Source organism: Ambystoma mexicanum, chromosome 4p (genome assembly GCF_040938575.1).
Source record: "Ambystoma mexicanum isolate Mex_15411 chromosome 4p, UKY_AmexF1_1, whole genome shotgun sequence".
Classification (NCBI taxonomy): domain Eukaryota; kingdom Metazoa; phylum Chordata; class Amphibia; order Caudata; family Ambystomatidae; genus Ambystoma; species Ambystoma mexicanum.
This window is the reverse complement of record NC_090927.1, coordinates 649,707,776-649,725,779: the sequence shown is the minus strand read 5'-3', so window position 1 is coordinate 649,725,779 and position 18,004 is coordinate 649,707,776.

Below are 18,004 nucleotides of genomic sequence, written 5' to 3'. Positions count from 1 at the left end.
ACGTCATTTTCCATTTTCCCTGGAGAGAGTTTGGAAGAACATTTCTGCTTTCTCATCCACTGCATCATAAGGCCCTTTTCCCAAAGATATAGACTGAAAAACCGAATGTTTTATATGTAATTATAAAGGCAGATTATGCACCAGTCTAAGACTACAATATATGCCACAGTTCCTAGCAAAAGTACTCATAAGCAAAGAAAGATAAGTGTATGGGAAAAAATGTATTCTCAGTCTAAAGAAAAAGGTTTAGTTGTGGCTATTCATGTGTTGTCACTGTTACGAGACAATGTAGAATGTGTTTCATGCCATTTCCAAAAACACTGAATGTATATTCCAAAAAATAAATGTTTCTTATAAATGATGTGGGTCGCAAATAATTCAGAGATTATGCATTATTTTCCTGGTGGAATAATGAGTACTGAATGTGCCAGAAAACATGTTAATTAGAGTTATTGTGTCACTTTAATGAAGTAATTTAAGGGCCAGACGAATAAGCCTGTCATAACTTGTCTGTATTATAATGGCATCAGAATAACTGCACCACGGAGTACGATACTCAGAATTCCTGTGGCACTGCTTATCATCAACATTACATTGTCCTGTGCATAGAGCAATGACAGTAGTTACTCAAAAACTGCCTTACATCAAAAAGACATGCTGATAACCCATGTGTATACCCATTAGAAAAGGGAAATGTTTCCATAAAAAATAGGGAGTACCAGTAAACTGTGAGGGAAACAACAGACACATGGGAGCTTAGCCACTTGTCCCTTCCACTAAGTTCCACTGATATTTTTGGAAATAAAATCTTTTAATAAGCATGAACTATCCCTATTGGCAAAGCTAATTACTTTTTTAATCCCTGAAAATATGAAACATTTGATTCAATGTAGGGAGTCAGAGCCCTACTTGCAGACCTGACATAGGAAGTGAAATAACTTGGCACATAATACATACTATGCCTTCCTCACCCTTCCTCACCACACTATGTACGAAATTCAACAAGAGCCTCACTGAGGGTTAATATTAATTAATCGTATGGTGCCTCTTGAAGAAAATCACATATATTTGCCTTTTATGTCAATAGCAGACATATGCAGATAGCAGTTGGAGTGTCTCATCTGTATACAGGGGCCCCTTGTCTGCAATGTACTGTTATCAGTTGAATAAGATGATTGGGGATGTTAGAGGCACTAAACACAGAACATGTGATTATATTGAATATCCTTCAGCAGCTGAGCATACTAAGACCCAGAAGGTGCAGATTCCTGGACTCTTACTGGACATATGTGCATGTCTGGTAACCTTTCACAGAGCCACAGTAGGCAGATTCAAGGTTGTCAGGTAATAGCTAAATGTGTCCCTGTGGTGAAAGTGAGTCATAAGGTATGAAGAGTGGTAGAGTCAAGCATAGTAGTCATGGGTTAGAAGCGACCTTTATTTGGATAATGTGTGCAGACATGCCTTAGTTAGATCTTCTGTTCATGGAGCCAGATTTTCATATTCATTTTAAACTCTTGAGGGTATATATTATTTTTTTAGGTTTTCAAGTCATTCTTGCATAGTAGCATAATGCAAATAGGCTACACCAGAATGTCAGGACTTGTTTTTATAATTTAGCTTTATTAACACAGAAAGCAAAATTCAAGTAACTGATGCAGCTTGTGCCTTATTCAATCTTGAAAAGGTTGGAATTGTCTCTGTGCACTGCTAAAACTCTTCTGAGTCGCACCCAGAGGGAAGCTGGGCAAGCACACATGTGCACAGGTTAGAGGGAAGATTGCTCATCACTTTCACCTGCATTGCAGCAAGCCCTAAAAGATGAACACACAAGAGACAATTCAGGATTCCCCTTGAAGAACCACTTCTGATGGACAACCCTGCCACGTGAGATCATGAGGAGATCAAGACAAGATTTCACCTGTGTTCCTCCCCCTCCTCATCCACCCTGGCCCATTAATGAGCCTGTTTACATAGATGCCCATATATCACCCTAGGAATAATAACTACACTGCCCCAAAATGCACACTGACATCTCACACGCCATGGCAGAAAGCCCACCATATAATCCCAAGGAATGCAAGCACCCTGCCTAGGAAAAAGTAAGGTTGAACATGTTTTCCATGTAGTAGAGACCATAGCAGAATATACAGATATGGAAATCATGAGAATTTAAAGGTCAATCACACAAGATGAGCAGTTTAGTTCTATTTGTTGTTGGAAGCAGAATCATACCCAGCCTGAGAATGGCTCAGAATAGACTGAAAAGTTCCAGCACGTGCACATTGGGAGAAGCACAATTAGACCAGTCCACGTGCCTGGCAGGAAGAAAATACAGGAAAAGTTAACTACTCCGCACACTAAACCTCAAACTGAACATGCCCAACTTTAACATCCTCTCTATGAACATGAACGGCCTAAATAGCTACATAAAAATAAAGAAGGTGCTACAATACATGGAATCCAAAAGGCAGGATTTGGCATGCATACTGAAGACATATCTGCAGCCAGAAGAGGCATTGAAACTTCAGAGAGACTGGGTAGGACAGGCATTTTACAGATTTATAGGTGAAGGAAAAAGAAATAAATATCGGGTAGTGAGTGTGCGCCATAAATCTATGAGATACAAATTCTTACGGAAATGGAAAGTTGGAGATGGACAAATGATCCTCATAAAAGTAGACCTGGGCACACCGAAGAAAATATTAGGCTCCGTATATGCATCAAGTGGGCCCAAAAAAGGCTTCTTCTCTTTCCTAAGCAGGCACTTAACAGAGACAGAACCAAGGCCTGTAAATTTGGAAGGCGACTGGAACATGGTCATTGGCCCACCCCCAAATAGAACGTGGTACAACAAAGCTGTGGGACTTGGAAGGGAATAAAGAATCCTGCATTACATGCTGGTGGATCATGGTTAGATTGAACCCTGGCAACTGCAACATCCTAAAGCAAGAGAGTACACCCACATCAGAAGAATCAACTTTTCATCATGTCAAAGAAGTTAATGCATGCACTAGTTGACTGCTCAATGATCCCAGCAAATCTATCTTTCTGACCATGCGTACATGAACTTGAAACTGTGCATCTTCCCCCAAAACCAATGGACGTCAGGTCGAGAATAAATACTAACCAATATATAATTCCAGCGAGCAGGAATGTGTTCAAGGGAAAGGTGGAAGAGTTCCTGCAACTCAAGAAAAATGCTGTATCCTCAACAGCAATGTTTTGGGCTTCTCGCAAGGCTTACGTTAGAGGGTTAATGCTTCAAACCTCATCAGCACAAAAGAAAATGGAAGCACAAGAGACACAGTGACTGGAAAACCTGAATTGATAACACACCTCCTCTTACTTCACCGCCACTCCTCAAAGAGATAAATGAACAAGTTGATAAAGGCCAATTACGAACTACAATTGCACTGCCCAAAATATGCAGAACACACTGTACTCCATCTTTGACAAAAGCAATATGAGCAGGGGGTGAAGGCCGGAAAACTCCTGGTGGTGCAATTAAAAAAATAGGAAGTGACAACTGGGCTCCCCGACATACTCACAGAGGATGAGAGTTCAATCACACAACACAAATACATTACAAATCAGTTTGCAGTGCATACATCAGAAGCATCCATAAAACTCACAAGGAAAAACGTCCTCATGAGCAATATCCAACTGTATCGGGTGGAGGAAGGTGCATGGTCCAAGTTGGGCTCCCCATTCTTAGCACAAGAGGTGCGTAAAACACTTAGAGATATAGTGACTGGGAAATCACCAGGAGAAGGTGGTTTTCTATTAGAGTTCTACAAATTCTTTGAACCAGACCTGATGCTGCTGCTTACCAAAATATAAAATGAAGTGGACAACTGAGGGAACCTTTTTTGTGAATTCCACAGGTCCCTCATAACAGTCATACCAAAGCCAGGCAGAGATGATACAAAGTGCAGGAATTACAGACTGATCTCGCTCATAAACATGGATGTCAAAAATGATTGCTGCCGCCTAGATCCACATCTACCCAGCCTGATAGACCAGGCTCAACTGGGGTACATCCCAGGCAGAATGGTCAAAGATAACATAAGAGCAGTCCTGCATGTGCTGTGGCCAGCAAGGGATGACAAGCACCCCACTCTAGCCCTGTCCTTGGACGTAAATAAATCTTCTTTTCAAGTTGGAGTGGGGCTGCATGTTCCAGACCCTCTCCAGGTCTGACTTAGGTGAACACCTCATCAAAAAGGTGAAGCTGCTCTCCTCACAGCCATCAGCGAGAGTAGAATGTAATGGTTATTTCTCAAGCACCTTCAATATTGACAGAGGGTTAAGACAAGGCTAGCCCTTGTCACTCCTCTTGTTCATATTAGCCCTGGAGCTGTTATCAGCAGCAATATGACAAAATATGTTGATATAAGGTATAGTTCTCTCAGTGGGAGAAACTAAGCTTAAATAATATGCTGATGATATACTACTGACATTGTCAGAACCAAAACAATCCCATCCACTCCCCGATAGAAACCATCAATACATTCTCAACCTTCTCAGGATATAACATTAATTAGCAAAAGTGCCAAGCAATGCAAAAATCCAAGGTCACGAGAAGGGCAGTCATACACCAACATCCCTTTCACCGGGTACCCAACAGATTGAAATATCTGGGCACTAAACTTAACCCTGGCTTACAATATGTGGTGCAGAATAATTTACAACCACTAAACAAAACACACCTCTAACCCTATCCTACATTGTTCATTGCAAAGCTAGGAAGGAATGCACATGTTATTGTGATTAGGACCATACGTACACATGGAGGACCACTCTAGATCAACCATGGCCTCAGAATAGCCATCTGCATGATCCTCTGGGGAGACTGGGCAAATAGACAAATAAGCACATTCAAAGACATCTGAGACACCCATACACACCTGGTGAAGTCCTTTGCACAGATGCAAACCAATTTTAAACTACGAAACGATCACCAGTGGGAATAATTTCTACTGAAAACATGTATGCAAGCAGTGAAAGCAGGTACGCAATCAGAATTGGTTAGTTCACCACTGGCAACCCTTACAAGAATATGGGGAATCGACAAATGGCTCATTTACACTTGCTATGCAAAGCTCTTAGAGATTACATATAATGCAAAAACAGCTGCAGGGACCCTGCAAAAAAAATTGAAAAAAGTGCTGGACAGCAGTCAAAAGGAGAATCATTTGTTACATATGGTCTCAGGTAGGCAGGACTTAAGTTTGTCCAAATCAAATTGCTTGATCAATGGCACTGAACCCCAGTGAAACTTTTCAAAATTGAGCAAGATTAGTCTGGTGAATTTTGGAGGTGCCCTGAGAAAGGAGCTATACATCACATATACTGTGGTTGTGCTCACACTCTTCTGGTCCGAGATCTTCTCAATGATAATTCACATATGAAGCACATCCATAACCAAGTCTGAACCAGCAATTCTCCTGCACAATTCCATTAATCTAGGAAAGCTGGATGGGCATAAACACAAATGTCTCTGTCTAATCCTGACGATAGAAAACAATGACACTGGAGATAAACAAGCACACCCACCACGGAAGAATGAGCACATAAGGTAGTACAAATCCAAAAGACTGATCTCCTGCCTCAATGATGAGAAGCAATAATCCTACAGCAGTGGAACCCCTTGCTACATCTGAACAATCACGCAGTATAAAAGACCTAGATAGCAACCTGCTAGACAGATATCAGAGTAGAGTGATGGATGGATGCCCACCCTTAGCTCTTCCCCCACAGTCACTCCTCCCCCCAACGTATCCAAACATCGACACCCACCACAAACTACATCCATGGTTACCTCAAGAACCACTGCCAATTAATGATTCTGCAAGTTTCTACTTTGACTGTATGTGTTTTTCTTCCTAGTTCACAATTGCTGTCATCCTGATATGTGACCACCTGTATATGCAAGTGTAAGTGAAGAACACTCATATACCCAAGAATGAGTGACCAATGGTGAAACACAGGGACCCCTCCCCCAACAACAGCAACATGGCTAAGCCTGGTGGATCTGTGCCCTCCTCCCAAGTCTGAAGGGCCCTAAAACCTACTCTTATCAGACCACTCAGCACAATCGGAGACTCACAGAGGAACTTGGACATGAATAAATTGCAGGTGTGCAAGCTCATGAAACAGCTAGGACTATAATACAAAATCTTCCAGAGGATGATAGCCCCCTTGTATCCCCTAACATGGCTTCACCTCCCGTACCTTTCTTCATTGGCTCCCAGTGGATTCAAGGATTAAATTCAAAACCCTCTGCATTATCCACAAGGCTTACTGGGGCTGGGTCCAAAATACCTTCAGCTATCCCCCTGCAAATACCTCCCCTCTCGAGCTCTCTGCTCCTCTACCTCTAATTCCCTCAGGGTCAGTCGTTTTTCTAAGAAACAAGATGGGGGCCGATCTCTTTCTTCAGCTGGGGCCTCCCTCTGGAAAAGCCTTCCTACAACCCTAAAACTTGAGGAGAACCACCTCCGGTTCCAGAAGCACCTTAAGACCATCCTCTTTGCTTCTGCTTTTGCTCCCCCTCTCCTCTGCTGATTCTGGTCTCTCTTGGTACTGTGCACCTGGCCACCCTCTGTCCACCGGGCCCAGGCTCCTGCTTATCTTTTCCACCCTCCTGCACTGCCTTCTGGCCACCCTTTGCACTGGGGTCTGTATCTGTACCCACACAGGCCCCCCTCCTTGTCCCTTGTACTTACCAGACCTACCCTGTCTGCTTCCCTCAACTTAGAACTTGCTGGATGCACTACTAGTGCCGTGTTTGCTGTTCTTATCATGTATTTATCAGTATTTATTTCTGCTCTCCCCTTGCTCTGCACTTTCCACTTCTCCCCCTCCCTTGCACTTTTTCCCTGCACCCTCTACCAAGCACTTGCGCATTCTCAATGTCACTGGGCCTAGTAAGATTGTTGTTTTGTTTTCTCCCCTGTTCCCCTCCCTTGCCTTGTCGCGCTCTGATGTGTATGAGCTCGTTATAAATAAATAAAAAAATAAAATATCAATATCAATATCAATAACTTTCTGACCCACTTTCCTTTTTTACAGTATGTGACTTAGCAAAGAATGGCAAAGAATGGCATAGCAATGCATAAACACGCTGCATGAATATGTACTCTCTTTTTTCTCTTTGTGTTATGCCAAAAATGTCAATAAAAGCATCTTTTGATTGGTGCAAGTGTATTGATGTGCACAGTGATTTCAGACTGCCATTGCACTTTCACCGAAAGCTCTCATTACAGTTGGTTATTTCATTGTTATTCGTGTTGTGGATTCAAAATGGGTCCTGAGAGAACAGTGAGATGTGACTATGGCTTATTATAGGGCAACACATGCTTTTCCACAGTTAAGATGAAACATATCATCAATAGAAAAAGTGAAGATTCTATGGTTAAAGGGGACGTGCGCTCAAATATGCTATTGACTTGATCGTTTGGGCATGTATTTTTAAGCATAGTCTAATCAATCTTACATTTTTTTACCTTAGTTTTCCTCACTTTTACACATGCGAAAACAACGGATTATGCACGGCCATCTTGTGCTAATCTTATCCGTTGAGGCATGGCACTTGCTTCAAAGGGTATCGGATAATAAAATTGCGGCAAAAGTGATGCTGGTAATGTAAATCACGCTATAAATGCTGTGGTTCAATCAGTAAAGGTATACCCCATTATACCATTTAAGGTGAGCGGGGTACCCCCTGCTCCCCTTAAATGGTACAATGGGTCCAGGGGTTGTGGGAGTGTCCCCCGCATCATTCACATGATTGTGGCGGCAAAACCATGGCATTTTTGATGCAATATTTTGTATACACAAGCATTTTTGATACGATTTTAAGACATGGAACCCTTCAAAGGTGCTAGTGGCAATAATACAGTACGCCCACCCCTGAAGCTGACATCACTAGAATGTGTACGGCCCTTTTCACAACGCCAATGCACGTCGCATGTCAATGTTCTCTGTGTGCAAGCTATTGACATGTCTCCATGGAAATGGCAGGACTCCTCTTTCCTGAGCAAGTTGAAACAGACCCCTTCATATCAGACAACATCGGAGTTGCTTTTTCAATAGTTTCGCTGCATTTTTTTGGATTGCCTGTGACTTGTTTCTGCTCTGTTCTGCTATTTTCCAATTCTGAAGTCCCTGCGAACAGATACTTAAACTAGCAGTCGTTACTTGTGTTTTATTTAAAAATGTGTTGTATAATGGCAACAATACAGCCCTACCATTGCGAGCCTGAGTCCGAGGAGGAAGTAATTGAAAGAGAAAGATGCAGAAACGTTGGGGAATTGAACAATAGTTAGGAAGATGAATCACCGGACCATGACCCTGAAAAGAGTCACATGGAAGATGTTCCACCTGGTGTACCTGCAATCATTGCAAGGTCATGCCAACCGAGGTAGAGAACTGCTGCTGCCAAGAAATATCTTGATGCTTGGGCTATCATAGCAGATGAAGACAGAACACCACTATGCGTTACGAGCTGCATGACTTCAGGGCAGCCTGCCTCACAAGGTCTGTGTTGAGGATTATGATTGGGCGTATGCATGTACTTGGTGCAACATTTCACCCTCGCAATCCAAGTAGTGAGTAAGTGTACTCTAGAAGTGATGCCATTTTGAGCACTGAGATGAGTAACACTGACAAATGAATTAAGTCTGCAAATTGAATATATTTCTCTTGCTTTTTGGAAATCAGAGTGTTCCTCGCTTACTTGTCTTTCACTTTCAAATAAAAAGCACTTTTTCTGTGTCCCAAACCATTATGGATTGAATGGGTGTTCACTTTTGTTCCCTTTTGTAATGTGTTGAGATTTCAAAGTCCAAATTCATTTTTCCATGAAGTAACTTTTGCCATAGAATTTAGGATGCATTTTCAAGTAAGGCTGATACACTTATCTGATTCATTCAATTACAGTATGTATGTTCTCTTCCACAGATGGTACAGGCTGGTGGTCTACTGTTTGTTTAAATGGTGGCTTTATGGGAGTCTTGGATTCCGCGCTCGGCAAGTAATTCCCGCCTGTGTTGTTGGAGCCATTTGCGCCAAATTCCCCAGTTACAGCGGACAATACAAGGGATTTTCACACACTGTGCTGCAATCTCAAATATACAATTTGTAGTTTGTTTGTGTCATCAACATCACCATACTAAATAAAATATAAATGAGCACATACAAAAAAAAAAGGGAATTACTGGGCCATTCCAACATTTAGCAGGCTCGGTAATTCCCATTTTCGCGATCCGGACCCGGTACGTCCCCATTCCGATTTGAGCCCCAATAGGGCTCAATGGGAATGGGGAGGATGATAACAACTGATCTGTTAATGACGGGTCCGTTGTTAGCATCCTGGTCTGCTCGTGGGTGCCAGTATGCAAGTCTGGCCAGACCAGACGTGCATACCGCCACCCGCGAGCAAACTCGTAATATGCCGGACCGGTATGAACGGTGCCGGTACCTTACCGGCACCGTTCAAACCGTGGCCACCAGAGTCGTAATGAGGCCCAATATCCTCATGTATCTTTATCGGTTGCCCTTCAGTGAACCATATCAAAAGTCAGGGCACAGTCCTGCATACATTTCGGAAGGATATTGATTTAATAAGAAGATGGATTATAAATTGTGGTTTTTCAGTGGACGAGATTGAAAGTAGAGCACAGTCTGTCTTGGACGATTTGAGGGCCAAACGATTCCGCCTCTGCAGGCTGCACTTTACGGACGATATGTACGAACACTCAAAGTACACTAAAAAGCGTCGACCCAGAATTATTTGTAAATTGCTTCCAAATGCAATTCTAACTCAATTTCGGCACACGCTGGCTCACGTGAATCCTGGACGGGGAATTAGTTATGTTTGTTGGTATGTAGGACAATGGTCTGCATAAATAATTATGCTCTATGATCTCTCAATTTATTTAAGGTAGTGTATTGAAAAGGTACCTTGTCTTATTAAAGGTTCCATACTACATCTGTCCCCGCTTTCTGGAGCCTCTAATAAATCAGTGAATTGTGACCATTAGTAAACAATGCCATAGTGCACTTTAAAAGTCACATAATCTTTTCAAAATCTGTTGCTTGACATATCCCTTTTTTTGTAGACCACACTGATGGAAGCACAGACCCTCACAAGTGACGAAACCACTGACACGTCTAGTATCCCAGTGGTAAACCCTACCGACATGCACAAAGGGATATTTTCGAGTGTTGGATTTACCCACATATCTAATACTCCTTTGTTAAGTGACTTCCTTTCAGCACTCCAACTAAGTCAATGCCTAGTCTAGGATGCCCAAGGGAAGCCCTTATTTATATATTTTTATGACAAGTTCATAGATCTGGATGATAAACCCTTGTATAACACCCCTCTCTTTGAATCCCCCTGACCTCACTGAGCCAAGAAGCAGGTTTGTTTTGCAAATTAAAAGATGTATTTTAAAATTAAACAATATATATATATATATATATATATATATCACTTTTATGAATAAATTAATATTTGATAGCACACTTATGAATATAATGTTGATCAACAATGGGTAATGTTACAATTGCACACTCTTTTCAATCAGTGAGGAGTTAGTATAGAAAGGATAAGGTAGCAGAGAATACTTTTATGGTTTCAAGGAAAACCAATGATGGAAAGAATGCAGCACAGAAATGAACTGATATGGTTTCAACAAGATATATATGATCACTTTTTCTTTTGACAATTCATTCCCCCCCTATGCAATATAAGGAGATGGAAGGAGAGCACACAGTTTTCAGGAATACAATCAAATGTAATACAAATTCTAGTTCCCCCTAGCAAGCTTAGAGCAACCGATATGTTTTTAAACAGTCAAAAATACTTTTAAATGTGATTTGCAATGAAGTGAAAAATATGCTAAAAATGATTTTAATTCCCTATAGGAGATTCAGGATAGGTGATAGCTACTTAAGATTGGTTCAGGTTAACACTATCAGTGATTCATGAATGATTATCAGGTTGAAAACGGAGTTCAGCAGCTGCAAGCAAAGGACAGCTATTTTTAACGTGTGGTAAAACTGAGCCAAATTGCAATTCGCGGCACTTTTTCCGAGTGCGTAAAGCGCGATTACGGAAAAACTATAAGGAGTAGAAAGTCGGTTTTGGGCTTGTTGGAAAGCTGCGGTTCAAAAGATATGGACAATTTAGTGGAGGTATATTTTCAGAAATAAAGTAAGATTGAAATGACAAATGACACTTTCACAGGTTTGAAATCACAGAATGGACACACGGTTTCTATGCAGTTCTAAATAGGTTGAAATGGATGGGATGAGATTATTTTAGACTAAGAGATTGGTTCTGCACAGTTCTGGCTGGATACTCACACCATAAATTTGAAATAGGCCGTCAAGATCTGGTCAACAGGTTTAGACTGGACTTCTAGCGGGTGGTTCTGAAGTCACAGCTATCTGGGTCAGCTCTGCTCTGCTGGTCTGGATCTCTGGTTCTGCTAGCGGCACTGTACCGCGGTCTGGTCTGGGTCTAGTCTGCGGTTTGGATACAGCTCTGCTTTCTGGGTCTGGTACTGGCACCGCGGTCTGGTCCAGAAGCGAACAGCACAGCCCGGCTGTTTTATTCTGATGTGCCCCTTGGAAGTCTGGGGTAAAATCAGTTTGCCAGGTTGTAAGGCCAGCTGAGAATACTTTTAGCTTGCAGTAGGCCTTCTGCTTAAAAGTTCTGGGATCTGGAGTCTAATTTCTGGATATGGTCCTTCTGGATATTGTCTGAATTTGAAGTCGTCTGTCAAAGTGCTTCGCAAGAAAGTGGAAAGAGCAGTCCCTATCTGAGTTTCAATGGTTATTTTTATGTCTTTTGAAAGTGGGTGGGGAGGCTGACTTTCTATGCCCAACCCTCTGAGGATCCTGATAGGCTAGAGGATTACCTGTCGCCTGACTGGGAAACTGAATTGTGAGTCATCCTGTGTCATCAGGCATCATTTTTATGGCCTACAGAAAGAACACTCCCCTTGTCACTTTGCACACAATTCTATTTTTGATTCCAATGCATATTTATCTATGTACAATTTTTCTAATATTATATGTCCAGTTAACATATTTTCTGTAGCGCCAAACCATCCGATCCCTGTCTTTGTAAGATGTTGTGTTCACTTCTGACAGAATTCTGCCCTTTTCATCCAGAACACAGTCTCTAAACTTTTCCAGAATTTACACAAATGTGTGCAGGGAATATGGGCATCAGATGATGAAGTGTCAGATTTTTAACATACGGACATTTGGAGTAATACCCTATTTTCCGCTACTACCCCCCAGAACATACCACAGAGTCCTAACACCTCTTAAAATGTGCACAGAAAAATCACAGGTATAATGATATTATTGATATAATTTTGACTATTATGTATTATGAATTATCCATCTTTCTAAAATTATGCTCTGGCCCACAGGGGTGTGGTTTCCCAAAGCACATGGGGGAATTTCTGGTTTGTCCACTTCCTCCAAGCTCAGCTGGCTCACAGAGGCAGTGCCCCTCCCATTTCCTTCCAAGAGGAAGCCATTCACGACCCCATGATTTAGCAATTGCTTGGAGCAAAGGGAAGTTCATTGTTCTGTTTCCCTGCAGTCCCAGGCACCCCTCCCCTGATTCAATCAGAGAGGTGTGATCTCCTTTTAGTGGGGAAGCAGAAGGCAGGCCAGGCCTGTAAATACAGTTGCTGGGCAAGTTTCAACTCCTGTCGGGGGTAGTTGCCGGGCAGAATTCAGTCCCTTTAAGCCAGGCTTCAGCCAAAGGTCACTTTTGTTCCCATTTTTCTTCATTCAAATCAAACTTACAATTTTGACACATGCAGCTAGAACGCTGATTCTAAGTTCAAAACTATGCCATTTAAACAGTTGCAAACTATGTGACACTCAAAAGTAGGTCACTCATTTATTTTAAACATTTCGATTTTAGTGGCTTTAATCCTATTTCACTTAAGCTACTGACATCCACAGCTCAGCCAGTTTTGTTATGAACATTATTTTAGGCTCTTCATCTTTCCAGATTTGGTATGCACACAAGACTTCATTCCACCAGATGTCTGCTGGTGTTCAGTAAGATTTTTGAATATCTTGCAATGTTTGAAATAGACGTTTTGAGCTTGCATTTCAGAGAAACAAAGGTGATTTCAAAGCGCTTTTTGAGCTAACAGGCACTGCTGTTTTTCCTTTGGCACCACATTTCACTCATGGCGCTTCTGGCCCATCACGCTCGCACTGGTGGGTGGCAGGTCAGGCGACCATTTTGGTGTGCGTAAAAACTGCGCGGTTTTCCTGGATTCTGGCGCAAATGTGGGGTTTTCAGCCATCTTGGATTTTCTAAGCCCACAGCACCAAATGTTGCAGCATAATAACTTGAACGTGGGTCGATGCACCTGACACCTTTAACGTTTCCCATGTACTACTTTCTGACAATGTACTGAAAATGAATGAGCAAGATTCTGCATCAATTTATTTTCCGAACTCAGTACCAAGCTCACTCACCTATCAAGTAATTATATTGTACTGGTCCTTTACGAGAATGTGTTCTGCTTGGAATTTCAATTTTGTTTTAAATGTGTATGTATAGTATTGGTTACTTACACTAAGTGGCATCTATGGGTGTCTCTCTATATGTATCATCATCTGCATCTCATTGTTTCAGTTCAATTTCACTCTTTTCATCTGTACTAAAACAAGTACTGTGTTATAGGTGATGCTGGAACTTCCACTTCAATCACCTCCTCCTTTGCAACAGGTCCATCATATGAGGTATGCGTACATACAGTTTCCTTGCAAGAATGAAAGTAAATCCTACAAAGGATATTATTTGAGACTGAAATGCATGTAACCTTGCACTTTTTCAAACTTTTTTGATTTTGGTTCTAATGTTACACTTCCTCCCGAATGCAGAATATATTAAAAAACAAACATTGCAGAGCAAATTACTTCTGAAGGCGACATTACAATCAGTACATTTGGCACTGTGATCTCAGATCAAGTACATGTGTCATCACGGAAGGTTATCAGGTGAAATCTGAAATGATATATTATGACCGAACCCCGTACACCTTTTTCGAGGGTATGTTCATAAGAATGTTCTAATTATGTTGCGACAACAAACGTTATAGTATATGATTCTTAATCATTTAATTCTACTTTGTGTGTAAGTGCTCTGTACAATGAAAGATTTTGATTTCCAGTATGGCTGACATTTTTTTTTAATGCTTATTCTATTCAAGGAATGTACCCAATGTGTGGAATTAGAAGAGGAGGCACATGAACCAGAGCTGAACATAACCTAACATTGAATACAATTGGACATCAAATTGCATTTGGAATACATGTTTATGTTGTAAGGTTTTCAAATCACTGAAGTTGGTTCTGTTTGTAGATATGTACATATGTTTGTTTACACGCAAATTCAATTTGCTTTATTTAAACCTTATAAAAAAATGAAAGAGAAGCCACAGTTTCGAACAAAATTAAGAAAACAAGGGTAAAGAATGAACAAGTTTGTTTTGAAGAAGTATTTAAGCAGATGTTTCATTCATATTAGGTTTTTAGTTTTAAAATGGTATCTGCTCTATGTGTGCTATACATTGAGAATATTTTTCTACACATCTGTTAGAGGCCCAGAAAGAAGAGAAGTATAAAGACTCAGACAACTAATGAAACCAAATATATCGCTAGGCAAACAGATTTCAAAAAGGAGCAACTACTGTTTGAGGCACAGCGTGGTCCAGTCAATAAGCAAACTCGTGATGCATATGTCCAGTGGCCTGAAAATGAATGGAATCTCACCTGAGAACTGTGCAAAGTGTCCATGGGCCATTGCTACTATGTGCCAACTCAACAAGATGAAACTGAAGACAATGAAGATGCATTGTGATTGCTCGCAGACCCCTTGACACAATCCTCACCCTCTAAAGATGAAACAGTCAATGTTACCTGTTTCTCCAATTAATGTGTAAATATCACAACCTGAACTAACAGAGGCTGAGGAATTTGCTCAAGATCTCGACTTCAGTCTGCCTAGTTTAGGGGAATTGTCCACCACCGTTGATTCACCAAGTACATTCATGCCGGACGATTGGCTACCTCCAAACTCGTGTCTGGGTCCGGGTCCCAAAAAAAGGGAATTACTTGGCCATTCCGACTGTGCAAAGGTGCAAAAATAGATTGTATTCGACAGCTTCCTGCTAGCGATTGTACAAATGCTGAAATGTGTCCATACATTAAGAGGGAACATATGCGAGAAGCCATCAGTGAATGTGTCTCATGTATTACAAGGCACAGACCTGAAAATCCATGCCAGCTGTGTCCACCTCCATAATATATTTTCATCGTCCGCTCAACCGATGCTGGGCAAAGTGCCTGCTAGAAATCTACTATGTTCAGCAGCTTAAAATTTCAGTGGGTCGACTTTCGGTAAGATTTCCAGTTTCTGTCAATTTGTGGGAGTTCAGTTCCTTGATAAAATCCAGTACAACAAATTTTTGTCAAGCCTGGAAAATCAAAGAGATGTCAATGGAAAGTACGTTCTCTGGCAAACGTTTCAGGCTAGCTGGCGATGGACAGTGTCACAGTCCTGGATTTTCCTCAAAGTACTGCACATAACTCTTTCAAGACATGGAAAGGAAAATAAAATTGTGTCTTTCGGTGATCGTGCAGGTGTCTGAATCTGCATCTTCTGTGGCCATGGAGATACATGGTTTCATCGAATCCGTTGAACATCTTGAAGCCAGGGGAATGCAAATAGACCTGACAGCCACTGACAGGCATGTTTCAATAGCAAAGGCCATGCTAGAGCAGTTTCCACACATTTGGCATCAATTTAATATATGGCACATTGCTAAATCAGTCAATAAAAAAATTATAGCTGCTGGTAAAACAAAGGGTTCAGAAAATATTTGAAAGTGGTGTCAGTCTACTAGCAACCATCTTAGCTGGAGCTTCAAAACTTGTGAGGGATCTGTAGAAATTCTACTTGAAAAATGACATTCATTGATGCACCATTGTTCCCACGTACACTCATGCACAGAAAACCAACATTTCCAATAAAAGTGTACAAGGACCTTTAGTGAAGGAGCAGGAATGCAAGATGAAGTGGTTGGTGCCATGCTCCCCTCCACAAAAAGCACTCTGAATTCTGTCATACCAGATTTGGAGGTGTTCCATAATATATGCCTAAAGTACAGGCCCAAAGGTTACATTTCAGCATAGACAGTATGGAGGCAGGCCAGAACAAGACTAGCTGTACTTGCGCACAATGAGAATGTTGGGAGTGAACAAACAAAAACTGCAGGAACCTTTAGGATGTTTTGTTACCTCATGGCCTTTACAAAACGAGGCAAACAATGGGTGGTCAAGCCAATATACCAGGAAACGGAATTCAAATTTGGGAAAGATCTGACATTGACTGTGTTGGCTATGCATATTCATGGAATCAATCCTGAATTTGTTCCTAGGACACATACAATGCTACAACAACACATTGCAAATGAACCCTGTCCACCTAAAGCGGATTTGTAGCTGTCTTCATAATATTCTCACAATAACATTTTCAATATGTTCCCCAATGTTTGGAGATTGTGTAGAAACAATAGAATACTATTACACTTGCATTTACAATGCTATAAAACGTATAATAAATATTTAATTATGCAGATTTGTATGATTCTTGAATGTTTATCTTTTAACTTCCTTTCATTTATATTACTGGTCCTCTATTGAGAAGACACATGTCTATGGTTGCTATTGGTACTATATTTCAGAAGACAATTGCCCTAGCGCATCAGTGCTGCACTGCCCATTGCTGTGGCAGACATACTGATATGCAAATGAATATTTGCCATCAATCAAAGGTACACTAAGGCTTGGTGTCTATCAAACCCTCTGCTAGATCCAAACCACATCCACACATGCAGTGCATGGCACTGGCGTTGATGGCCTATGGTAGGTAGGATTTTCATAGTAATGACCTGTGTCAATCCCATAACTTCAAGACCTTGTTGCTTTACTGGTGTATTACTTTTTCTTACACCTCTGTGAGTGGGCACCTTTTTACACACTCACACACTCACATAGTATTTTAGCCTTTCAATGGGTGTGATTTGTTAGGCTCTCCATAGCACTACATAGCTCTCCATAGCATCCATATTGTATTTTCAAATGTATCCTCTTTGGCAACTTTTGGCAATAAGTGCCGGTTGTTGCTAGGTTGCCATGGGTGCACAACTTTTAACTTTCGATTGCTAACCTTGACAGAACTACAGTTTGAGAAGGGTAGAATGTATCTTTTGATCTCATTTTAAATACATTTTATATTTAAGTTACACAGACAAACTTACCATTAATGGCAGGTGGGAGTAATTTGTTGAACAATTCCAATGATGTGAAAGGCTCACTAAGAGTTCATTAGAGGATTCAAACTGTACTCATATCACAAGAAATCATGTCCCCACCTTTCTGCTAAGTATACACAAGTTCAGTTTAGTTACCTTTGAAATGTTGTGCTATTCTCGAAAGTATATATAAGGTTATTTTGCTAACCTGTGAGTTGTCTGTGCCTCTTCCACAAAAGAAATGTTGTCAGTTTGAGTTTATTATTCCTGTAAGGATAATTGTATACCTTGGTTTTCCTTACCCAGACATGCTGTTAGCCTGTGAAGATAAAGTCTGCCTTAGGTTTTGCCGACATAACTTTGGGTCAGTCATACAGTGTAACACTGGGTTTTACTTTGCATGGTCTGTTTTAGAGAGACACAAAAAGAGTCTTAGGTTACACCTGACTTTCAGTTGCTTATAGTATCGGTTTTACTTACCTTGGCTGTAACTGTGTTAGCCTATACTAAGTCAGAGTAATTGTTTCCCCTAGTATGTGAACCAAAAAGCAACCGTAATTGAATATTACACCCCAAGGTCCAACCTCTTAGAATGACTGTTATCCAGATTAAAAGTTAAAGGTTTATAC